Below are 22,404 nucleotides of genomic sequence, written 5' to 3' on the forward strand. Positions count from 1 at the left end.
ATATTGAAAATTTTTTATTATATAATTTATGGTCAGTTAATCTCTAGTCTATGAAATCACCTTTTCTACCAACTTTCAATGGAATCTCCGATAAACTATGCTGTGGCTAATGATATATGAGTGCAATTCAAAATTAATTTCTCAACCAAAATTTCTCATATTTATTTATTGTTTTGTGTGGCTGACATATCCATGTATTCTAAGAACTAAAATAATGACCATATAATAAGACAGCAATATCTTTTATTAGTAGATATGAGTGTATGGTTTGAGTAATCATTCAAGCCCTGAAACCAACATAATACAACCAATAATCCGAGTCTGCCTCCATTGAATTTTCAAGAAATAACATATCCTTACTTTTAACTACCATGTTTCTTCATAAAAAATAATGATAACATTCTTCAACTTAAAATGAACTAAAATCCTACATCCACATACCCGAAAACAAAAGAGAAAAATTTACTATGATCAACTAAGAATACAAAGAGATTACAAGAATTTGAACTCAATTGGGGAAACTAGCCAAAGCTTCTAATTATGAGAGCTATATTTTTTTTTTTTTAATATTTTCTCAAATAATTAATTACGAACTTATTTATTTATATAAATAACAGCCTTACCATTTTCTGATTTCTCATTTCTCTGTACCTTCTGTTTTCCGCATTAATAGTTAATCTTAAACTCTTAACCATGGAAGCACATATTAAAGAAAGTAATAAAAATAAGAGAGACAAAACTTGCTCATACCTATTAGTATTATGTATCTTTTTCTACTTCCTAAGTCTCACTGTCACTGATGAGACTTTCTTTGCATGTTAAATTTAAATTTTCATATGACACACTACACTTTGTTTTGCTGCCACAATTTTAAGAAATTACTATATTCGTAGCTTGAATAATTGAATCTATGCAATAACATAGCCAACTGCTCATCAAGCCAAAACATTCACAATCTCAGTGCTGGAAAGTAACCAAGACTTCTCAGCTTTGCTATCACTTCACCAAAACCCATGGCCCATATACATCCAACAAATTCAGTGTTTCTTCGAACTTTTTCGCAACCACGCAGTTGGAGGTAGTACTCAAGCAAGCCTCAGTACAGCCAGAGCTAGTAACACCACAGCTCGAAAGCAAACTTCTTTTACACTCTTATCCACCTTTCGAATTGCTCCCTCATCTTTTAGTCCTAACTTCCCTGCATGCTTGCTTATGTTGATGATTGTATCCCTTAGCTTGCTTACTGCCCAAGAAAGCCAAACTAGCCCAAATCCAAATCCAGTATTTAAGAGCTTAGATGTGCAAAAGGGAACTCTCCCACATGCGAGTTTACAGATGACAGAAAGCAGGACAGCAAGGTCAGTACCAGTAATGCCAACAGAAAATTGTGTCAGAAGGTGTGGAAGCTCGGGGCAGGATTTCTTTAGCGAGAGAATTGCTGTTTTCCGGTGCTGTCTCTTGCAAGGATAGAAGACTCTCACACGCGTGTAAGTAGTTCTTCTTGTAGAGATCCCTCTCGGTCGCAACTTTCTTGTTCTTTTTCTTCAATGGCTTGCCTTTAACTCTCTCAGGACTGTAAATCAAGAGAAAAGCATTAACTTAATACATTTCGTTATCAAGATATTACATTAGCCATTACATAAGAAAGATTATACAATTTCTTTTGTTCTTTTTTGGTTTGGCAACACAAGTGGAAGTTACGCACAATAAGTGGTTCATCTTTAAACAGCAAAGGAAAAAAAACACATTTTAAATGCTACGAAAGATGGAAAAAATTAATTTTCTCAGAGTAACATTGAGCAAAAATAAGGAGAAGGGTTCAACTGTCAAAGAAATCATGTTTTGAATACCTTCTTAAAGGAACAGTTATTGTAGAATGAATATCCATTGTGGAGGAATGACTTCTGGTTTCTGCTTCATACATGTTCATGATCAACCTGTCCATAGAAAAATCTCAATAAATTCTGTTCGTTGATACGAACTGAAAAATCTACTCAAAAGAAGGTTCATTAAATAATGATTAGTAGTGTGTTACAAACACAGTTGACATATTCAAGTGCAACTACAAAATAGTATGCTTTTAGTAACATAAATAGTCCTTTTTTTTCTAGAAACAATCAGAATTTCAAGCATGGAGTTGAAGCTAAATCAACAAAATTATACCTACTGAAGTGTGAAAAAAGAATAGACTGTTTCTCTCCCTTATGAGATTTGTGATAAGTATGACTCAGCAACTAGAGAAAGAAAATCTTTCATCTCAATTGCGAAACCCAAAAAAGTAACTTGACCATCTGGATGAACTTGAATCTTTGAACTTAGAGCAGGGTCTTGAAAAACATCTAGCAAAGGCTTCAATGTATAGCCGATTTGATAGCTAAGAGGTGTAAACAGTTGTTGACACTCATCAATGTGAAAGCTGAAAATAATTGTGTTTGGGAATGTTGCTGCAACAAAAGATGAATGAAATTAAGCAAAATAGATTTCATCAGAATAAGTTACATTTATCAGCTAATGAAGTCTAAAGACGACAAACATAGTGAAGAAGCTTTTGTAACCGGGTAAACACTAATAGTTAAACATCATGGTCATGCTTTCTTAATGCCGGTGCCTTAACCCACAAGTCCTTGGAGCTTATACTCTAAGAGAACCTTTGATCACCCTTCTGAGAGTTGAAATAGGTTATTGGTGCCTTGATCAGCATGTCGAAATAACATAACCTTTCTTGTAACTACAATATTTTTTCATAAAAGTAATGATAACATTGTTCAACCTAAAATGAACTACAATCCTACATCCACATACCAAAATACAGAAGAGAAAAATTTAATATAATCAACTAAGAATAAGAGGACATTACAAGAATTTGAACTCGTGGAAAACTAGTCAAAGCTTCCACATTTGCCATGAGACAACTACGAAGAAAATAGAAGAATACATAACTCATGTACCTCACAAATATTCTAAGTTCTAATAGTACACGGAAAAGATTCGCGAAACTATATAACACTTCAATGAGCAGCATGCACACCTTGGGAATCAACAAGCATAGGCCTTTGAGCTGTGAAGTCAACATTGGCAAACTGGTTCAAATTTCACCATTCATTTTTGTGATTTTCTTGATTCCTCGCCAAGAATAGGACTAAGACAAGGATATTGATATCTAACGATGGTTTCCATGCAACAGAGGAAAACAGCTGTTGAGAACCCTGTCATAAACAAGAATTCAAGAACAAACAAACAAATTATGTTAATCAACTGTAAAACTATGCATGTATTGATGCTCAAATTTATCAGTCATACAACTGTAACAAAAAAAGTTACTAAAACAAAGTCACAAAACATAGCATAGCCAATTTTGTCTTTTAATTGAGCTACTCTATTATGATTTGAGTTAAGCCAGCTTACAATCCAAGTTGCATTTGGAGGAAACCAATTCATTACTGCTAGCATACTTGAAATTTTAAACAAAATATAAAAATTATACATCAAAACCCCAATATTATTACACATTAAAAAAACTAAAAACTTTGCCATGACTTTTGATACTATAAAAAAAGGTGTTAGTTACCTTGAAAATGTTGCTAAACATGCAAGTTCTTGCTGTAAGACAAGCCCTGCTGAAGAGCAACCAAAAGAAGCCATCAAACACAGCTTCTGAACTATTTTTTGTGTTTTATATGAGAGAATTAAGGTTTCTTTTTAATGTTTTCCTTAAAATAACAAAAATTCTCCTACTTGTGTGACTTTGTGACAATCCCATCAGTTTATCCCTTTCCTGCACCTCAGAATCAAAAGGATATTTTTACAAATTGGACTTTTGGGTGACACTGAAAAAGTTTAAGTAGGAATATAAATAAATGAAAATAAATGATTTTCTTCTTTTAAAAAAAAAAGAATAAATAAATAAATAAATAAATAAAGATTTTTATGTGAGCCATTGAAGTCTGAACCGTAATCATCCAAATAAATAAATGAATAGAGGTTGGAAATTAGGAACCGTTTTTGACTTTTTGCTGTAGCTTAAAGGATTATGAGATGAGAATTAATTTCAAACATGTTTCTGCTAATCAGTCTAGCCTTTGGTCGTAGCTAGTTTCTGCTTTTTCTTTCTGGACCCTTGACAATAAAAGTTTTATTTTTCTTATGTAGATATGCTTCCGAAAACTAGTAGGAGTTTTGCACTATATTTATGAAAGTTGTTTAATTCGATTTATTTTTATTGTTTTGAATTGCATGATATGAGTACCTGATATTCAAATTGTTGTGCATGTAGAGATTGGTTTCATAAAATAAATTGCTTATAAATATAGTCATACTTGATAAATAAAATTTTGTGTTATTTATCAAATTATCAATTGCATCGTTTCGATTTATTGTTTTCTGGTGTTGCTATGCACTGGAGTGGAGAGATTGTCACTGAAACCGGAGAAAAGAAAGTACTGATCAGGTTAATGATTTTCTACCATTATAATACTGGCTACTAAATTGGATAGCTTAATACACTGCATATCTATCATCATCAGGTCTTGTTCACTATTCACATGTATGGTATACTTTTTAGTTTTCTTTCTCTTAATCTAATAAAATATGGATTTGCCAATTGATGAATCAGCTTAACTTAGATACAAAAATATTATTTGTGTCCATCTTAATCCTGCATCTTGTATTCTTAATGTAAAAAAAAATTAAAAATACTATTAATAACGTCACATTCATCCCAAATTGAACAATTATTGTGAAAATTGAATTACAAAGGAATTCTTTCAAAAATTCAACCCAATTCTTTTTCCAAATCTACAAAATACAATTAGAAGTAGCATGTCTTTTTAATTCTTAAACCATAAATACATCAAAGCAAAACCTAAACAAAATATCAATAAAAGAAGTATGTTAAAATAGAAATAACTCTAGAAGAGCTTTGGCCTCTTTTGACTCAGGAGAAAGAGAATCATTTGACTCCATCCAAGAAAATTTCTTAATTTAATCTATAAATGGGTACAAGTCATCCCTTCTTAAAAGAGCTCTCAAATCATCTACCATGGAATAGACATGTTTACTCTTTATATTAACAGTTAAGAAGTTTTGAACCTTTCGAGAAGCAGAACTGTTAATGTAATACATATCAATAGCATCCTCCATGAAAGATAATTGAAATACAGATACACAAATCAATGGACATTTAGATTTATGATGCTCATCTGCAAAGCCAATTAACATGGCACAAACCAAGTTGCTACAAAGGTAGACGAGAGCCGGACATGCAGCAGAAAATGCAGGTTGGATGCCCTTAAAAGAACCCTTGATTGGCTGAACAAATCGAACACCTTTTTTGTTCACAAGCAAGGCATGTAAGGTTGCTTTATACCCATTTTTCCATTCACCAAAATAATCGGATCTTTCAATGTGAGAAGTAGAGAAATGAAGACTATAATTCCCGAGAACTGCAACAAAAAAACATAACGAAACTGCTTTATCGTTATGTTTTTTGTTGCAGTCCTCCGGGATTATAGTCTTCATCTCTCTACTTCTCACATTGAAAGATCCGATTATTTTGGTGAATGGGAAAATGGGTATAAAGCAACCTTACATGCCTTGCTTGCTTGTGAACAGAAGAGGTGTTCGAATTGTTCAGCCAATCAAGGGTTCTTTTGAGGGCATCCAACCTGCATTTTCTGCTGCATGTCCGGCTCTCGTCTACCTTCTTAACAACTTGGTTTGTGGCTTTGTGCCATGTTAATTGGCTTGCAGATGAGCATCATAAATCTAAATGTCCATTGATTTGTGTATCTGTATTTCAATTATCTATCATGGAAGATGCTATTGATATGGATTACATTAACAGTTTTGCTTCTCAAAAGGTTCAAATTTTCTTAACTGTTAATGTAAAGAGTAGACATGTCTATTCTATGGTAGATGATTTGAGAGCTTTTTTAAAAAGGAATGACTTGTACCCATTTATTGATCAAATTAAGAAATTTCCTTGGATGGAGTCAAAGGATCCTCTTTCTCCTGAGTCAAAGAGGCTAAAGTTCTTCTAGAGTTATTTCTATTTTAACATACTTCTTTTATTGATGTTTTGTTTAGGTTTTCCTTTGATGTATTTATGGTTTGAATAATTAGGAAGAAATGCTACTTCTAACTGTATTTTGATTTGAAAACTTCACACCGAAGGAATTGGGTTGAATTTTTGAAAGAATTCATTTGTAATTTAATTCTCACAATAATTGTTCAATTTGGGATGAATGTGATGTTATTAATAGTATTTTTAATTTCTTTTACATTAAGAATACAAGATGCGGGATTAAGATGGACACAAATAATATTTTTTATCTAAGTTAAGCTGTTTCATCAATTGGCAAATTTATATTTTATTAGATTAAGAGAAAGAAAACAAAAAAGTATACCATACATGTGAATAGTGAACAAGATCTGGTGATGATAGATATGCAGAGTATTGAGCTATCCAATTTAGTAGCCAGTATTATAATGTTAGAAACAGAGATCATTAACCTGATCAGTACTTTCTTTTTTCCGGTTTCAGTGACAATCTCTCTAGTACATAGCAACAGAAAATAATAAATCGAAACGATGCCATTGATAATTTGATAAATAACACAAAACTTCATTTATCAAGTATGACTATATTTATAAATAATTTATTTTATGAAACCAATCTCTACATGAACAACAATTTGAATATCAAGTACACATATCATGCAATTCAAAACAATAAAAATAAATGGAATTAAACAACTTTCATAAATATAGTGCAAAACTGCTACTAATTTTCGGAAGCATATCTACATAAGAAAAATAAAACTTTTATTGTCAAGGGTCCAAAAAGGAAACGATCAAAGGCATTGATTAGCAGAAACATGTTTGAAATTAATTCTCATCTCATAATCCTGTAAGCTACTCCAAAAAGTCAAAAACCGTTCCAAGTTTACAACCTCTATTCATTTATTTATTTAGATGATCACGACTCAGACTTTTAGTGGCTCACATAAAAACCTTTATTCATTTATTTATTTGTTCTTTTTTTTAGAAGAAGATAATCAATTATTTTCACGTATTTATATTCCTACTTAAACTTTTTCAGTGCCACCCAAAAGTTCAGCTTGTAAAAAAATCCTTTAGATTTTGAGGTGCAGGGAAGGAATAAATTGATGGGGTTGTCACAAACTCACATAAGCAGGGGAATTGTTATTTTAAGGGAAACATTAAAAAGAAACCTTAATTCTCTCATAAAAAACACAGAACATATTTCAAAAGCTGTGTTTGATGGCTTCTTTTGGTTGCTCTTCAGCAGGACTTGTCTTACAGCAAGAACTTGCCATGTTCAGCAACATTTTCAAGGTAACTAACACTTTTTTCTATAGTATCAAAAGTTATTGCAAAGTTTTTAGATTTTTTTTTATTGTGTAATAATATTGGGGTTTTGATGTATAATATTTATATTTTGTTTAAAATTTCAAGTATGCTAGCAGTAATGAATTGGTTTCCTCCAAATGCAAATTGGATTGTAAACTGACTTAACTCAAAGCAAAATAGAGTAGTTCAATTAGAAGACAAAATTGGCTATGCTATGTTTTGTGACTTTGTTTTAGTAACTTTTTTGTTACAATTGTTGACTGATAAATTTGAGAATCAATACATGCATAGTTTTACAGTTGATTAACATAATTTGTTTGTTTGTTCTTGAATTCTTGTTTATGACAGGGTTCTCAATAGCTATTGCCCTCTTGTTGCATGGAAACCAGAGATCGTTAGATATCAATATCTTTGTCTTAGTTCTATTCTTGGCGAGGAAATAAGAAAATCACAAAATGAATGGTTAAATTTGAACCAGTTTGCCATTGTTGACTTCACAGCTCAAAGGCCTATGCTTGTTGATTCCCAAGGTATGCATGCTGCTCATTGAAGTTATATAGTATCGCGGATCACTTCCGTGTACTATTAGAACTTAGAATATTTGTGAGGTACATGAATTATGTATTCTTCTATTTTCTTTCATAGTTGTCTCATGGCAAATGTGGAAGCTTTTACTAGTTTTCCCAATTGAGTTCAAATTCTTGTAATATCCTCTTTTTCTGAGTTGATTATAGTAAATTTTTCTCTTCTATATTTTGGTATGCGGATGTAGGATTGTAATTCATTTTAGGTTGAACAATGTTATCATTACTTTTTATGAAAAACTATTGTAGTTACAAGAAAGGTTATGCTATTTTGACATGCTGATCAAGGCACCAATGACCTACTTCAACTCTCAGAAGGGTGATCAGAGGTTCGCTTAGAGTATAAGCTCCAAGGACTTGTGGGTTAAGGCACCGGCTAAGAAGGCATGACCATGATGTTTAACTATTAGTGTTTACCCGGTTACAAAAACTTCTTCACTATGTTTGTCTTCTTAAGATTTCATTAGCTGATAAATTTATTTACTGCATTTGATGGTGAGATAAATGTAACTTATTTTGATGAAATCTATTTTGCTTAATTTCGTTCATCTTATGTTGCAGCAATATTCCCAAACACAATTATTTTCAGCTTTCACATTGATGAGTGTCAACAACTGTTTACACCTCTTAACTATCAAATCGGCTATACCTTGAAGCCTTTGCTAGATATTTTTCAAGACCCTGCTCTAAGTTCAAAGATTCAAGTTCATCCAGATGGTCAAGTTACATTTTTGGGTTCCGCAATTGAGATGAAAGATTTTCTTCCTCTAGTTGCTGAGTCATACTTATCATAAATCTCATATAAGGGAGAGAAACATTCTATTCTTTTTCCATACTTCAGTAGGTATAAATTTGTTGATTTAGCTTCAACTGCATACTCTAAATTCTGATTGTTTCTAGAAAAAAGAAAAGGACTATTTATGTTACTAAAAGCATACTATTTTGTAGTTGCACTTGAATATGTCAACTATGTTTGTAACACACTACTAATCATTATTTAATGAACCTTCTTTTGAATAGATTTTTCAGTTCGTATCAAGGAACAGAATTTACTGAGATTTTTCTATGGACATGTTGATCATGAACATGTATGAAGCAGAAACCAAAAGTCATTCCTCCACAATGGAGATTCATTCTACAATAACTGTTCCTTTAAAAAGGTATTCAAAACATGATTTCTTTGACAGTTGAACCCTTCTCCTTATTTTTGCTCAATGTTACTATGAGAAAATTAATTTTTTCCATTTTTCATAGCATTTAAAATGTGTTTTTTTTTTCCTTTGCTATTTAAAGATGAACCACTTATTGTATGTAGCTTTCACTTGTGTTACCAAACTAAAAAAGAACAAAAGAAATTGTATAATCTTTCTTATGTAATGGCTAATGTAATATCTTGATAACGAAATGTATTAAGTTAATGCTTTTCTCTTGATTTACAGTCCTGAGAGAGTTAAAGGCAAGCCATTGAAGAAAAAGAACAAGAAAATTGCGACCGAGAGGGATCTCTACAAGAAGAACTACTTACACGCGTGAGAGTCTTCTATCCTTGATGGTTGACAAGAGACTGCACCGGAAAACAGCAATTCTCTCGCTAAAGAAATCCTATCCCGAGCTTCCATACCTTCTGACACAATTTTCTGTTGGCATTGCTGGTACTGACCTTGCTGTCCTGCTTTCTGTCGTCCGTAAACTCGCATGTGGTAGAGTTCCCTTTTGCACATCTAAGCTGTTAAATACTGGATTTTGATTCATAATAGTGATAATACTAATAGGTATGAGCGAAATGTGAAATCAGAAAATGGTCAGACTGCCATTTATATGAATAAATAAATTTCTAATTAATCATTTGAGAGAAATATCAAGTGAGAAATATTAACCAATCTAACACAAAGCATCATTTTAAAAAAAAAAATCTAGACCATTCAAGTTGGGGGGATTGTCACATTTGTCTAGACTCTAGACCAATAATTATATTGGGTACTTTTTCTCAAAAAAAAAAATCAGAATTATTTGCCTTATGCTGTAGCTTCTTGCTTGCTGTTTCTTCACGGGTTCCTCTTCCTGAAGGGGAAAAATTATTAAAAAAAAAAAAACAAAAAACGATTTGCTTTTGTAGCTTTACTTAATTATTAATTAATTCTTTTATAATTTAAAATAAATAAGTTGTGTGCATATATATATATATATTGAAATGAAATTTATAAATATTTCAAACAATATACTAGTTATTACGAAAATAATAAAAGAAATACTAATGTGACATATGATGTGGTATTACCCAATTAAAAACAGTTGTTACTTAAAAAAAAAAGGAAATAAGGTTGCTTGAATTTTAATATCCGATGACAACCTATATGAATTATATCGATTTAATTGAGTTCTTATTATTATAAATAAGGCCATGATATAAATCAATCCGTTTGTCCATTACGATTTCTGTCTCTATAACTTGATTTAATGAATCTTAATAGATATTACCGGAATAAAAGCTAAATTATATTAGTTATTATTAAAATGACACTCTTCTCTCCTCTATTTGTAAAATATATATTTTTCTCTCTTATAACTTTTAAAAAATTTCTTTAATCAATTTTAAATTTTTTGTCTTAACTTTATCTATTTTTGAAAAAAACATTATTTTTTACAAAAATACCGTTTAGCAAAAATTTAAATTTTTTTATTAAATTTTAGTTATTATATTTTTACCAAAATATTTTAAAACAAAATTAATAATTAAATTTTTTTTTCTAAGATACTCTTCAATAATTTTTTAATTATTAAATTGTGATTTTGTTAAAATTTTCGTTAATAATTATTTTTTATATTTTACTATTAATTTTTTTATATCAATATCTTACTTTAACATTAAATAAAAAATAACAATTAATATATATTATTTTTTATGAAAAATGAATAAAATTAACATTAGTTAATACACAAGATTGAATGAATTTGAGATGAATTTGAAAGGTTTTGAGCAAATAAGATGATGACAAGAAGGAGCTCTTTACCTTCAAAGAAGTGGACTCAATCTCTAAACCACCTATACATTTCGGTAAGAATGTGTACGAAAATTAGAGGAGATTATTATTTTATTGTGTTCTATACTATCAATCTCTACCGTCTCATCCCCTCTTGGACGTCAATCTTCATAATGTACTTATAATTTATTTAAAAGATAAGGCACAAAAAGCATTTATAAGCAAAAAGGCTCACATCCTATATTAGAGATTTTGAAAGTGTATTTTTCTATTAGTTTGATACATTCATGGGAGATAAGACATGCACTATACCTTGTGAAATTGATGAATTCCTAAAATCTTTTGGCTTCATCGATTTCAAGTATAACTATCAACAATAATAATGAATGAATTAAAATTTTTATGTATTTAGCTTTGAATACATTGTTAAAGTATACAATTTATTTTAATTGAATTGTATTAGATTATTAAGGATGATAATATTCATATTTGTAATTGAATTCAAATCTAACCATTATGGTTTTTTACAGACCTCAAGAGGAATTATATCTCTCTATTTCTCACGTTGAAAAATCCGATATTTTTGGTGGATAAAAAATGGGTATAAAATCACCTTACATGTCTTACTTGTAAAACAAAGAGTTTGAATTGTTCAGCCAATCAAGAGTTGTTTTGACCACAACCAACCAACATTTCAAGTTCTCATTTACTTTGATTACAACATGATTTGTGTCATGTTAATTGAATTTTTAAGAGAACATCATAATTACAAATGTCCATTTATTTGTGTATCTATATTTCATTTATCTATTGTAAAAGATGGTATTTACGTGAATTACATTAACAGTTTAGTCTTCAAAAGTTTTAAAATTTCTTCATTGTTAAGATAATGAGCAACCATATCTATTACATGGTTGATTATTTGAGATGTCCTTTCTCCAAAGAAGATTTTATTTATTTTAGATGAAAATATGAGATTTCTTTGGGTAGAGTTAATGGATCTATTACTTCCTCCTTTCCTAAGCCAAAAAGACCAAAGTTCTAGAATTATTTCTATTTTAACATGTTTCTTTTATTGATGTTTTGTTTAGGTTTTCTTTAGTTGTGTATATGGGTTAAGAATTAAAAAGACATGTATAAATTTAAAATTAATGTAATGTTGTTAATAGTATTTATAATTTTTCTTTACTTTAAGAAAACAATATATGTGATTAAAATGAACACAAATAATATTTTGACAACCAAGTTACGCTGATTCATCCATAGACAAATACATATTTAGTTAGTTTATGAGAAAGAAATTTCAGTTTATCATACCCTACGAGAGAAACTAAGAAAAAAAAAATTCATTTGATGTATTCTTACGAAAAAAATTACTTAGAGGTACTAAAAAGTATATTTTCTCTCAATTATTCTCTAATTAGTCACAATTTTTCCCCTATGTTTTATCATTTCCAAAGAAAAAGTACATCTTATTCTAATTCTATCTGCTTTTTTAAAAAAATATTTTATATACTTCTATTATTAGTTATAAATTTAAATTGTGTTGTTTAAAATATAAATAAATATCAATCATTTTGATACTATTAGTATATACTTAGCAACTCAATAAAAACAAATTAATATATCATGAAGAGAAATTTTCTAAAAATAAATCATATTGTCAATCCTTTTCATTTTTAATGGATAATCAAATAACATTATAAAATATATTATTAGCAAATTAATATTTTTTTTTTTTAAAATAATGTTCCATCCTAATATACAAAATAATTGTTTGAAAAATGGTAACCCTATAATGAATTCATATATGTAAACATTATAATATTATATGTGTGACAAAAATATACCCGTTCTATTTTCTTCTGATGACAGATGTGCAGCGTTTCAGATTCTTAAAGCATCAATAAGCAAATCAGCATCTCCATGTTACTTAGGCCGCCAGACTCTTCATAGACAGGAATTTGGTATGTTAACTCATCTATCTAAGAATAGAACATAGAGGTGCATGGGAATGTTGAACAATGATTGGTGTGTAATTCTGGGTAGGTTTTTATAATTGTTTTATTAAATTGGTTAACTAAAATATGATTATGATTTTTTACCAGTTATTTATATACCCTAGTGCTAGAAAGTGAAGAAATCCCAAGTAATGTCACAAATCACAAGACCACATATTTCATCACTAGTAACTTGGTAAAAAAACACAGGTATCGCCAGTAGCAATTTAATAATACATATGATCACACTATAATAACAAGTCATCGATACTAATCCAGGTGAATATAAATCCACACAAGTACTAGTTGGAAAGTCCTTGGAGAAATAAAAATTAAACTACATATTAAATATAAATATAAGTTACACAGAAAAACATAAGAGGTATGAATCATGCAAGAAAATAATTAGAAACATAAATTCTGAAGCAAAAACTCTCTTCCAGAGATAAAAGTTAAGCAAAAGAAGTGGAATAAGATGGCAAAGAAAAAACTTTAGAACATAAATTTAGATGTGAACTTATGCAGGTTTCGATCAAGAACTGTGAAGCCTTAATAATCTAGGATTGGAGAATACTCATTCTTTAGGTCCAAGTATATTTTTTATTTTATTTTCCTCTTCATTTGCCGTTCTCTTGGTTTTTTGTTAGAAAATTCGTCCAAAAACATAGGATAGACGTTGAACAGAAAAAAAAATGAGGAAAAAAAAGGAATATCTCAAGACTAAATATAAAATTTGAAATCTTCTTTTTAAATTAAAATTAGGCCAACAGTTTATGAATTGCAATCCATTTCTTTTTGTAAATATATATTTGGAATGAAATAAAATTAAGCCATAAAATTTATCATACTCTAACACAGAAAAATACATTTATTGAAATGCAATGTTGCAAGTGAAATGCAAATATTCTAACACAGAAAAGCTAAGGGAATGAGTAAATAGATAATTTAAGCTAAGGGAATTAATTTATGCAAACATTCTATGCTTATTGACTCCAAGGTTCTCTTAATTTTTCATATTGACGCAGAGTAGTATGTTACATAAAATATCCTATTGGAAGTATTGGCATTCAGGTAACATGTTTAGATAAAAAACATTCTTTTAGTGTGTTTGAAACACATTAAGAAATAAAAGGCACTAGATTCGGATAACATTAGCATATTGGTAGTTCAACCCAAATATAGGATAGAGAGACATTTGTATCTAACCTGATTCGGGACATTTGTATCTCAAGTTGTTCCAACTCACCATTACTCCATCCACTTTGGTCTTCCTCAATTGTTCCTTCTCATCCTCCTCACTATAATCATTGACATCAAAATCATCTTTTGCATGCTCCATCTGCATTACAAAAACAACCTGTCAATCACAAATAGAAAATAATGAACCACTATACTTGCAAAACATTCTAGAAATCTTGCATCACCAACATTTACCTCTTCAAGATTGATATCACTGTACTCATCCGAAACATTGTCACTTTTTCACATCATCTTAGATTTCTTTGCGGAAAATCCCACTATCAAGCCTAACTTTCAAAAAAGTAAAAAGAAAATTTTCCATCAAATTCAGAATAAAGTAAAACCATCGTTAGGAAACAAACATTACAGAGAGAGTAAATGAGTAAGCAAACAGCTAAAGTAGGCCTTAATCCATGTAAAACCTTAGCACTAAAAGTAACCCCAAAAAGCAAGTAATCAAAGAAGCTCTATCTGTATTCGACTATTCGTCTTGGCAACTACAAATAGTTCAAGTCGCACAGTCAATGTTCCACTTGATGCTCATAAAAGATAGCATTTTCTATGCTCTAAATTGTTTTAGAATTCAAATTCATTAACATGACAAACGAAAAAAAAATAACAAAGAACAAATTGGAACAGATGGTGACATCTTTGACAACAACACTGTACAAAAGTTTTTTTTTTTTGGCTCCTCTTTAAGGATTTGGCACTCATGCAGCATATCACCAAGAAAGTTTTTTTCAAACGTTAATAAAAAATAGAAAACAAAAATGAATTTAAATTTTGATACCAGAGAATAACAGCACGGAGAGACGAACAAATCCCCAGAGATTCTCAAAGGCCTTTATCGAGAACCCACTCCACGCGTCCCCTTTTGTGCCGCTCAGGATGTACACAATCTGTGCCACCACTATGAACCACCACGACCTGTTCAGCGCCGCCGCCCCCAACCGTCCCCCACCCCAGCCACAGCAGATAACAGCTTCTCGTGCTCTTCATTGTACACCTGAGGCTTAGCACCATCCTCGATTCAAAGCTTCCAATGATCCCCAAAATCTTATTTCTTCATAGGAGCCTCAAAGTACAGATCCTATATTAGATTTTTATGCAAAAATGAGATGTAGGTACAGCTTCTCCTTGACCCGTGTTTGGCTACATAGCATGGATAGAGTCACCAATCAAGGTCACACAAAGATAAAGGGCAGAGCAAAAAGTTGAGTTTGTAGGTGCCCATTGAAATGGAGGAGCAAAAATTGGAGTCTCAAGGGATTTAGGGTTTGTTTTGAAGTGGGTGGTACGTTTTGGGGAGGTGAAATCTGGTGAGACTTGAGACTTGATAGTAAAGAGGAGAGAGGGAATGAATTTGAAATGGTGGAGATATCTCGTCGTAGAATAGCCTCCTCTTCTGTTGCAAGTTGCAAGTAGCAAATCTCCCTCACAAGATGATCTTCGCGATGATGAAGATCCCTAAAGCTTAGTTTTCTTTTCTTTTGTTGCTTTTTAATGTTCAATCACCAAAAGTAAAAGGCGAGAGGGAATTTGATTTTGAGAATGGATTTGTACGGGAAGATTCCCGCTTCGACGCAATGGAGGAAATGCTGTTCTTTGCCTGCCACGTGTCGTCACCACCGATAATGCAAAATAGGAGGGAACATTGTTCTTTGCTTCGTGTACCCAACTGCATAACTATAACTATAAGTCTATAATAACTACTAGTGTGTTTCCCGCGCTTCACTCTTTTTATAAATCTATTTCATCGTATAATTTTTTAATTTATAGATAAAGAATTTTATAAATGAATAATAAAATTTTTACACGTTATAGGAAATGAGAGATTAGTCTCTTTATATTATATTGATATAAAAAAATACTATTTGTAAAATAAAATTAGTCACTAATATATTTATATATAAATATATGTATATTTTTATTTATTTCAATATATATTATATTACAATATATATTTTATTCTGATAATTGACTTTGATAATTAATTAATATGCATAACACAGTTGATTAATATTTAATCATATTATAAAAAATAAATATTTAAAAATTGGAATAAATTTGTTGTTATATAAAAATAAAATTAACTATTAAAATTGTTCCTCTTATATATTAATAAATTATATTCATCCAATATTTAAATTATCTCTTTTTATTTGTAAAACTATTTCGACATAATATTTAGTACATATTTAATTCATTTGTTTTTACTTCATCAGACACAATTCTTTGTATGATAAATGACAATATAGAGTATAGAAAATATTCAAATAGCAATTTTTTTTAAATATATTACTTGAAGAAAATACTTTAATATCATGACACCTAGTGAGCTCTTTTTCATCTATGATGTATGTGTATAATTCAATTAGTTCATTCATCATTATTATAACAATTATGTATTATTTTTCATTTAGTAATTATATCATCCTGAAAACAAACTATTAATTATATCATCCTGAAAACAAACCAAAAGCAATAGCGAAAAGCTAACTTAGAATAGCAATACAATTTCAAGCAAAAGAAGCCCAGCAAATCACCACATAAAATTTCCAAAATCAACTGCTTTTTCTCAAATCAAATAATCGATACACAACCTTACCCTAGTTCAAAAATAACGAAACACAAATTATCAACATATATAAAATCAGAAATTTGAACAAATGGAAAATTATGTTTAAATTTTAAAAAACCAAGAAACAAAGGTCAATGCAACAACTTCTGGAATAACAAATAATAAAGGGCAAAAATGGAGGAACAAAACCAACTCAAATATAGATTAAAAACTTCATAGCTTACATGACTGACCTGGTTGTGATGAATAGCAGGCACAATCATGGATGCCGGCCACAATGCAGTCACAGCAGCGGCAGGATCAGAGACAGCAATGAACAAGAGTTGCCACTTGAAGCTTTAACTGCCGCCACAGCAACAGCAACCGGACCACCAGCAGGAGCAGCCTTTGGAGGATGACTTGGGTTCCTCTTCGAGCTAGGAGGATACCATATCCGACACAGCATAGCAACAACTGGCCCAACTCATATACTTAGAATATATACTTTAGGTTCATCGCACCACATCTATGTCCACCACCTTCATCACGTAGAAAATAAGAGAAACAAAATAAAGGAATGAGAGCATGGGACATTTTCAAATGAATGAAATGATAGATTCAAAAGCTTTTTTGGGAAATTTTATGCTCAGCTAATATCAAGTTTCAAAAATTAAATCTAGATAACATAAGCATTAAGGCCAAAAGGATGAAGAAGTTTCATGTCAGTAGAAAATGCCCCATTACTCTCCATATAAAACCAAAAAAAAATGTTAGTATCCAACTCCAGCTAGACAAAACAACAATGCCAACATTCATTGAACATTTTTTGAATTCCAGTTATCATTCTATTGGAATTATAGAACTTCTGATTACCTACCTATATTCACTTATATCTTATTGGTATTTAAATAAAATAAAATAAAATACCCCCTTGGTGAGCTACCCAATTTTCTTCCCCTTCCTCTCCAACTCCGAACTAAGCCCCAAAACCTTGACATCCCACCTTTAAGACACTATCAATAAGAAAAGCCTTAAGACAAACTTCAAGTAACTATCTTCCACTTGCAATCACTATCATTGCTAAAAGAAAAACATATCTAAATGCCCAATTGTAACATGGATGTCAACAACCCAAGCAATTTGTGATAATAATGTGAATCTTGGTTATGGTTTTAGCAAAATAAATCACAGGCAAGTAAAACTGTTTATAGTGTTGTATTTTTTAAATATATACCAAAAAAACTGATAGTGACATTTAAAGATGTTGATATGCAGTTCTCAGTTGATGGACACAGAGATAAAGATGGAGGATTTTCTGCACTCCAAGATAATCAAGTTTATTTTCACTGTACAAATATTCAATAAGAAAAAACATAAAATCTTAAATTAAGATATTCCAAATTTGAATGAAAATAATTACAATATAAAAAAATTGAACAACTTTTAACGGTGATAATGATAACCAGGGGGAAAAACGAACATAGATAAGGGGTTACCTAAAATTGAAGATGGGTAATGAAATGGTAAAAAGATTTGAACTTCAGAAATTTTAGAAAATGGGTAATTAAATTCAATAGTTTCATATCTTTAACAAAGAGAAGATAATAAAGTGTACCTTCAGTTCAAGTCGCTGGAGAAGCTTTGTTGTTGTTGGGTTTGGTGCAAAACTTGAGGTTGGTGTAGAAGCTGCAGAAGAAGACGCTGCCATTGAAGCCATTGTTGGTTGTTACTTGTTAGAAGAAAAGAGCTTAGAAAATTGAAAGGCTGTGTTTACAACAAAGCATTATATATATATATAAAATAATTGTGTCAATTTATTGTATTCTGAAGGCATCTACAAACAGATCAAAGTGTTTTTCAGAGGAGAAACCCTGGAATCAGAGCTGCATCAGTTAAGGGTACAACGGAATAGAAAAAAAAAAAAAGCAGCTTCCATTGTGCTTACCTGTAACATCCTTTGAGTATCACCACCGGTCTCACCTTCCTGCTCGGATCCGACGATCTCTTCTAGAAGAAGAGATCAGCATCCCAGTTATCAGTGCCACCAAGGTCGTCACCGTCAGGACCACTGAACCCGACACGGTGTTGCCGAGCGACACGCCCAACACTGACTGGAACGTATGCACAAAACCGGTGTTCGAAATATCGCGAGCGAATGTGAGTGAGAAGGACCGATTCTCTGTTTCGGTTGTGACCTATTAGCTGAGAATTGAATTGAGAAACAAACAAAATGTGGGCAAAAAATATATTTTAAAGAATAAATTTGAAATTAAAAAATTTTTTGGAAGAAGATTCCCGCTCAACGAACGCGTTTTGTCTGAATATTGAACCGAGGAGAGAATTGTTGAACACAACACTTCTCATTTATTGGTAATAATAACAAGAAAGAGCAACTGTGGCATTGTTCCATTTGAGTGATATCACAGTCTTTCTCAATATAATAATATTCCAATTTTAATGCAGGAATACTTGCATTTTTAATAATCCAACTGAGGAAACATAATTCAATTAAGCGAGCACGTTTTCAATGAATGCACAACAATTATGGTTCTGTTTCTTTTATTTTTCCTAGAAATTTTGTCTATAGTAGTGCAGATTCATAAGAAGGGAAAGAGAAGAGGGGAGAGGGGTGTTAAGAAGCTGAGCTTGCTTGCACAATATTTCATTCGAAAACTTGAATTATCATCAAATAAGTTAGTAATATTTTATTGGTAACAGTGAGGAGCATAAATAAATAAATAAAACTAGAGAGCAATGGTAGTATATGTTGCCAAATGTCCTTTTAATTCCATACATCTAAAGAAAAATATAGATGATAAATAATAAAGATAAAAAATTTTAATACTGGATCAACCAGATAAAATACACGTAAAAAGAAATTAAAATAAATTAATTTAATTAATTTCTAATTATTTCAGATTTTGAATTTAAAAAAAATAAGGATTTACAAATGATGCAGTTATATTCAGTATTATGCTAACCTTTTTTGTAATGTATTTTTATTTTATTTGGCCAATTTTAAAATTTATTATTCATATTGTTTACAAAAATTATTGTTTTACTTAACAAAATCATAATGTATTTTTATTTTATTTGGCCAATTTTAAAATTTATTATTCATATTGTTTACAAAAATTATTGTCACTTAACAAAATCGTATATATAATAGTACTACGAAAATAAATCAGCAAACCGAAAAATCTCCATTCAATTACAGTACAAAACAACCCAATATAAATACTATACACCAAACGTAACAGTTGGGTATGACTTGTGATGCTATACATATAAGGAAAAGTAGCAACAACTTTATTAAATTCTGACCAGCATATAATTAGCAAAAGAAAAGTGAATAATTCTATATTATTGGATGAAATCTCACATTATTAAAAATATCATTGATGACTGCAAATCACAAAAATTGCTGACCCCTAACACTCCTCTAAATATAATGGTTACATTAGAAAAAATAGTTTTGTCCAAATTTTATGCATGATTTCAATCTCTGACAAAAGTAAACTCTAAAATCTTCAAGTTACTAGTTAGAAATATATATAATTTAATATTTTTGTATTTTTCATGTTAAAATAGATATAATTTAATATTTTAAAATATAATATTTATATTTTATCTTATTTATTAAATATAATTTTATATTTCTATATATTTTACTTTAGTGTTCTGTATTTATAAATACCGCCTTTATGATTAAAGTAATTTTTTCTTTGGTTTAGAAGGATTAATTAGATGACCATTTCAAATGAAAAAATCAAATCACATAGCAATTATGCTCATTTCTTAATCAATAATGTAACTTGTTAGGTGAAAATAACAGGTCTCGTGTAAATGTGTAATGCTCTAATTATATTAAAGTCTTTTCATTTTTTGTTCAAAAGAACTAATTGGATTTTAATTTATAAGTTTTCCTAAACAAGTTAAAATTGTTGTGCAAGTATGATAAGCTAACAATAATTTTATCTTAATTTCTTTTTAATACTTCAATAAATTAAATTTACTTTTAATTACAACTTTTTATTTATTTTGGACTTGCTTTTGATTAAAAATATTATCTCCATAATTTTCTTTTTCTTTTTAAACAATTGTACCATGTTTTAAATTTATTTTCCAAATAATAACATTCTCTTTTTGGAGTTGCTCATAAAATCTTAATTAAAAGTATATTTATCACAATATTTTTTTTAAGGATAAACTACTAAAATAGTCACTAATTTTTGAAAAACACTCACAAAAGTATTCTTTATTTTGGTTAACAATAATTTTTTTTAAATTTTAAAATACAATAAAAATACCAACATTAAATATATATATTCTTAAAAAAAATTAAATTTAAATTTTAATGTGATTTTTTGCAAGTATGATTAAAAAAATAAGATATTTTATTTTAAAATTTCATAATTTTATACTAAGCATTTTTTTTGTACTTTTTTTTAATAACCAAGAATACTTTTAAAAATAAAAAATTATAGAGATTGAATTTTATCACTTTTTTGGTATGATTTTTTAAATAGTTATCCAATTATTCTTATAAAATTTTAGATAAAATATATAAATGGTATGATAATATAAAAATTATTTGTCATTTATAAAAAAAATAATATTTTAATTATTTTTGTCATATTTTAAAAATATTTTTATTGTTAACAAAAAAGAAAAATTTCGTTGTCAATATTTTTAAAAATTGATGCTGAATTTAGTAGTTTATCTTTTCTTTTTAGTTACAATAACAAGATTCATCCGCCCTATAATTTTTTGAAGAATTTGAGAAGAGAAATGGAAAGTAATTGTTACCGTTGACAGCTTCAGGTTGTCATGTTTTTATGTTTGTAATTGATAATTGATTAGTAGTTGTAATGGGTTAATGTGTAACTTTTTTTTTTATTAGCTGTTCAAATGGGCTAAAATTTTTATATATGATTAATTTTAATGTGAAATACAAAAATATTTGATTATTTTAGTGTTTTATATAACTGTGATAATAATACAAAAAATAAATTTTTAATTATAAAAAAACAAAATGTCACTGATATTTTATAATAAAAAATATTATTTTAATTATTAAAACACAAAAATATTATTTTAGCTGTAAAAACACAAAACGTCATTAACGTTTTGTAAATAACCATATTTAACATATAATTTAGTCTATCATGGAGGATTTCATATTTAGTAATACAATGCAAAAAATAAAAAGTTCGATCCTTATATTTTGTATATTTATTTTTACAAATATAAATGAATATATAATTAACTTTGAAAAAAAATTAAAACAGTGCTTTGAACAAGAAAAATTACCTGAATTTTATTTAAACAACTAATTTATCCTCACTAGTTAGTAGAAAAAATTACTGATTTGAAATAAATATTTATTTTATTTTTTGACTTATTTGTTTGTGCTAATTATTAAAAAATATAAATAAAAAATAAATAGTGTTTTGAAATTTTTGAGAAGCAAATAAAGACTTGCTTTTGGCAAAAATAATATCAGTAGAAGAGAACAAATATAAACATTTATTATCATTAATGTTATTAATTAATATTTTTTATTTAGAATCGTGTATAGGACTATAATCGCTATAAATCGATTCACTTTAATCATATTATGTCAAATTAATCCAAAAAAATTCTACTAGCCTAATTAAGTATTGCTA

The 22,404-nt window shown here is 29.4% G+C and overlaps 3 pseudogenes across 1 annotated transcript; 1 reads left to right on the top strand and 2 right to left on the bottom strand.

Moving 5' to 3' along the window:
- Nucleotides 1–706: 706 nt before the first annotated feature.
- LOC107626081 (uncharacterized) lies at nucleotides 707–19,223 on the bottom strand (annotated as a pseudogene). The gene is made up of 10 exons (XR_015904948.1): nucleotides 18,681–19,223; nucleotides 18,351–18,436; nucleotides 16,990–17,274; nucleotides 14,371–14,462; nucleotides 14,143–14,275; nucleotides 12,787–12,884; nucleotides 9,481–10,016; nucleotides 2,164–2,444; nucleotides 1,851–1,937; nucleotides 707–1,573 (listed from the first exon to the last, which is right to left on the bottom strand). The product of XR_015904948.1 is annotated as an uncharacterized LOC107626081 (transcript).
- LOC148575394 (uncharacterized) lies at nucleotides 2,438–5,451 on the bottom strand (annotated as a pseudogene).
- On the top strand, nucleotides 5,479–6,038 carry LOC148575395 (uncharacterized; annotated as a pseudogene).
- Nucleotides 19,224–22,404: the final 3,181 nt, after the last annotated feature.

Source organism: Arachis ipaensis, chromosome B2, assembly GCF_059453495.1.
Source record: "Arachis ipaensis isolate K30076 ecotype BB chromosome B2, ASM5945349v1, whole genome shotgun sequence".
Classification (NCBI taxonomy): Eukaryota; Viridiplantae; Streptophyta; class Magnoliopsida; order Fabales; family Fabaceae; genus Arachis; species Arachis ipaensis.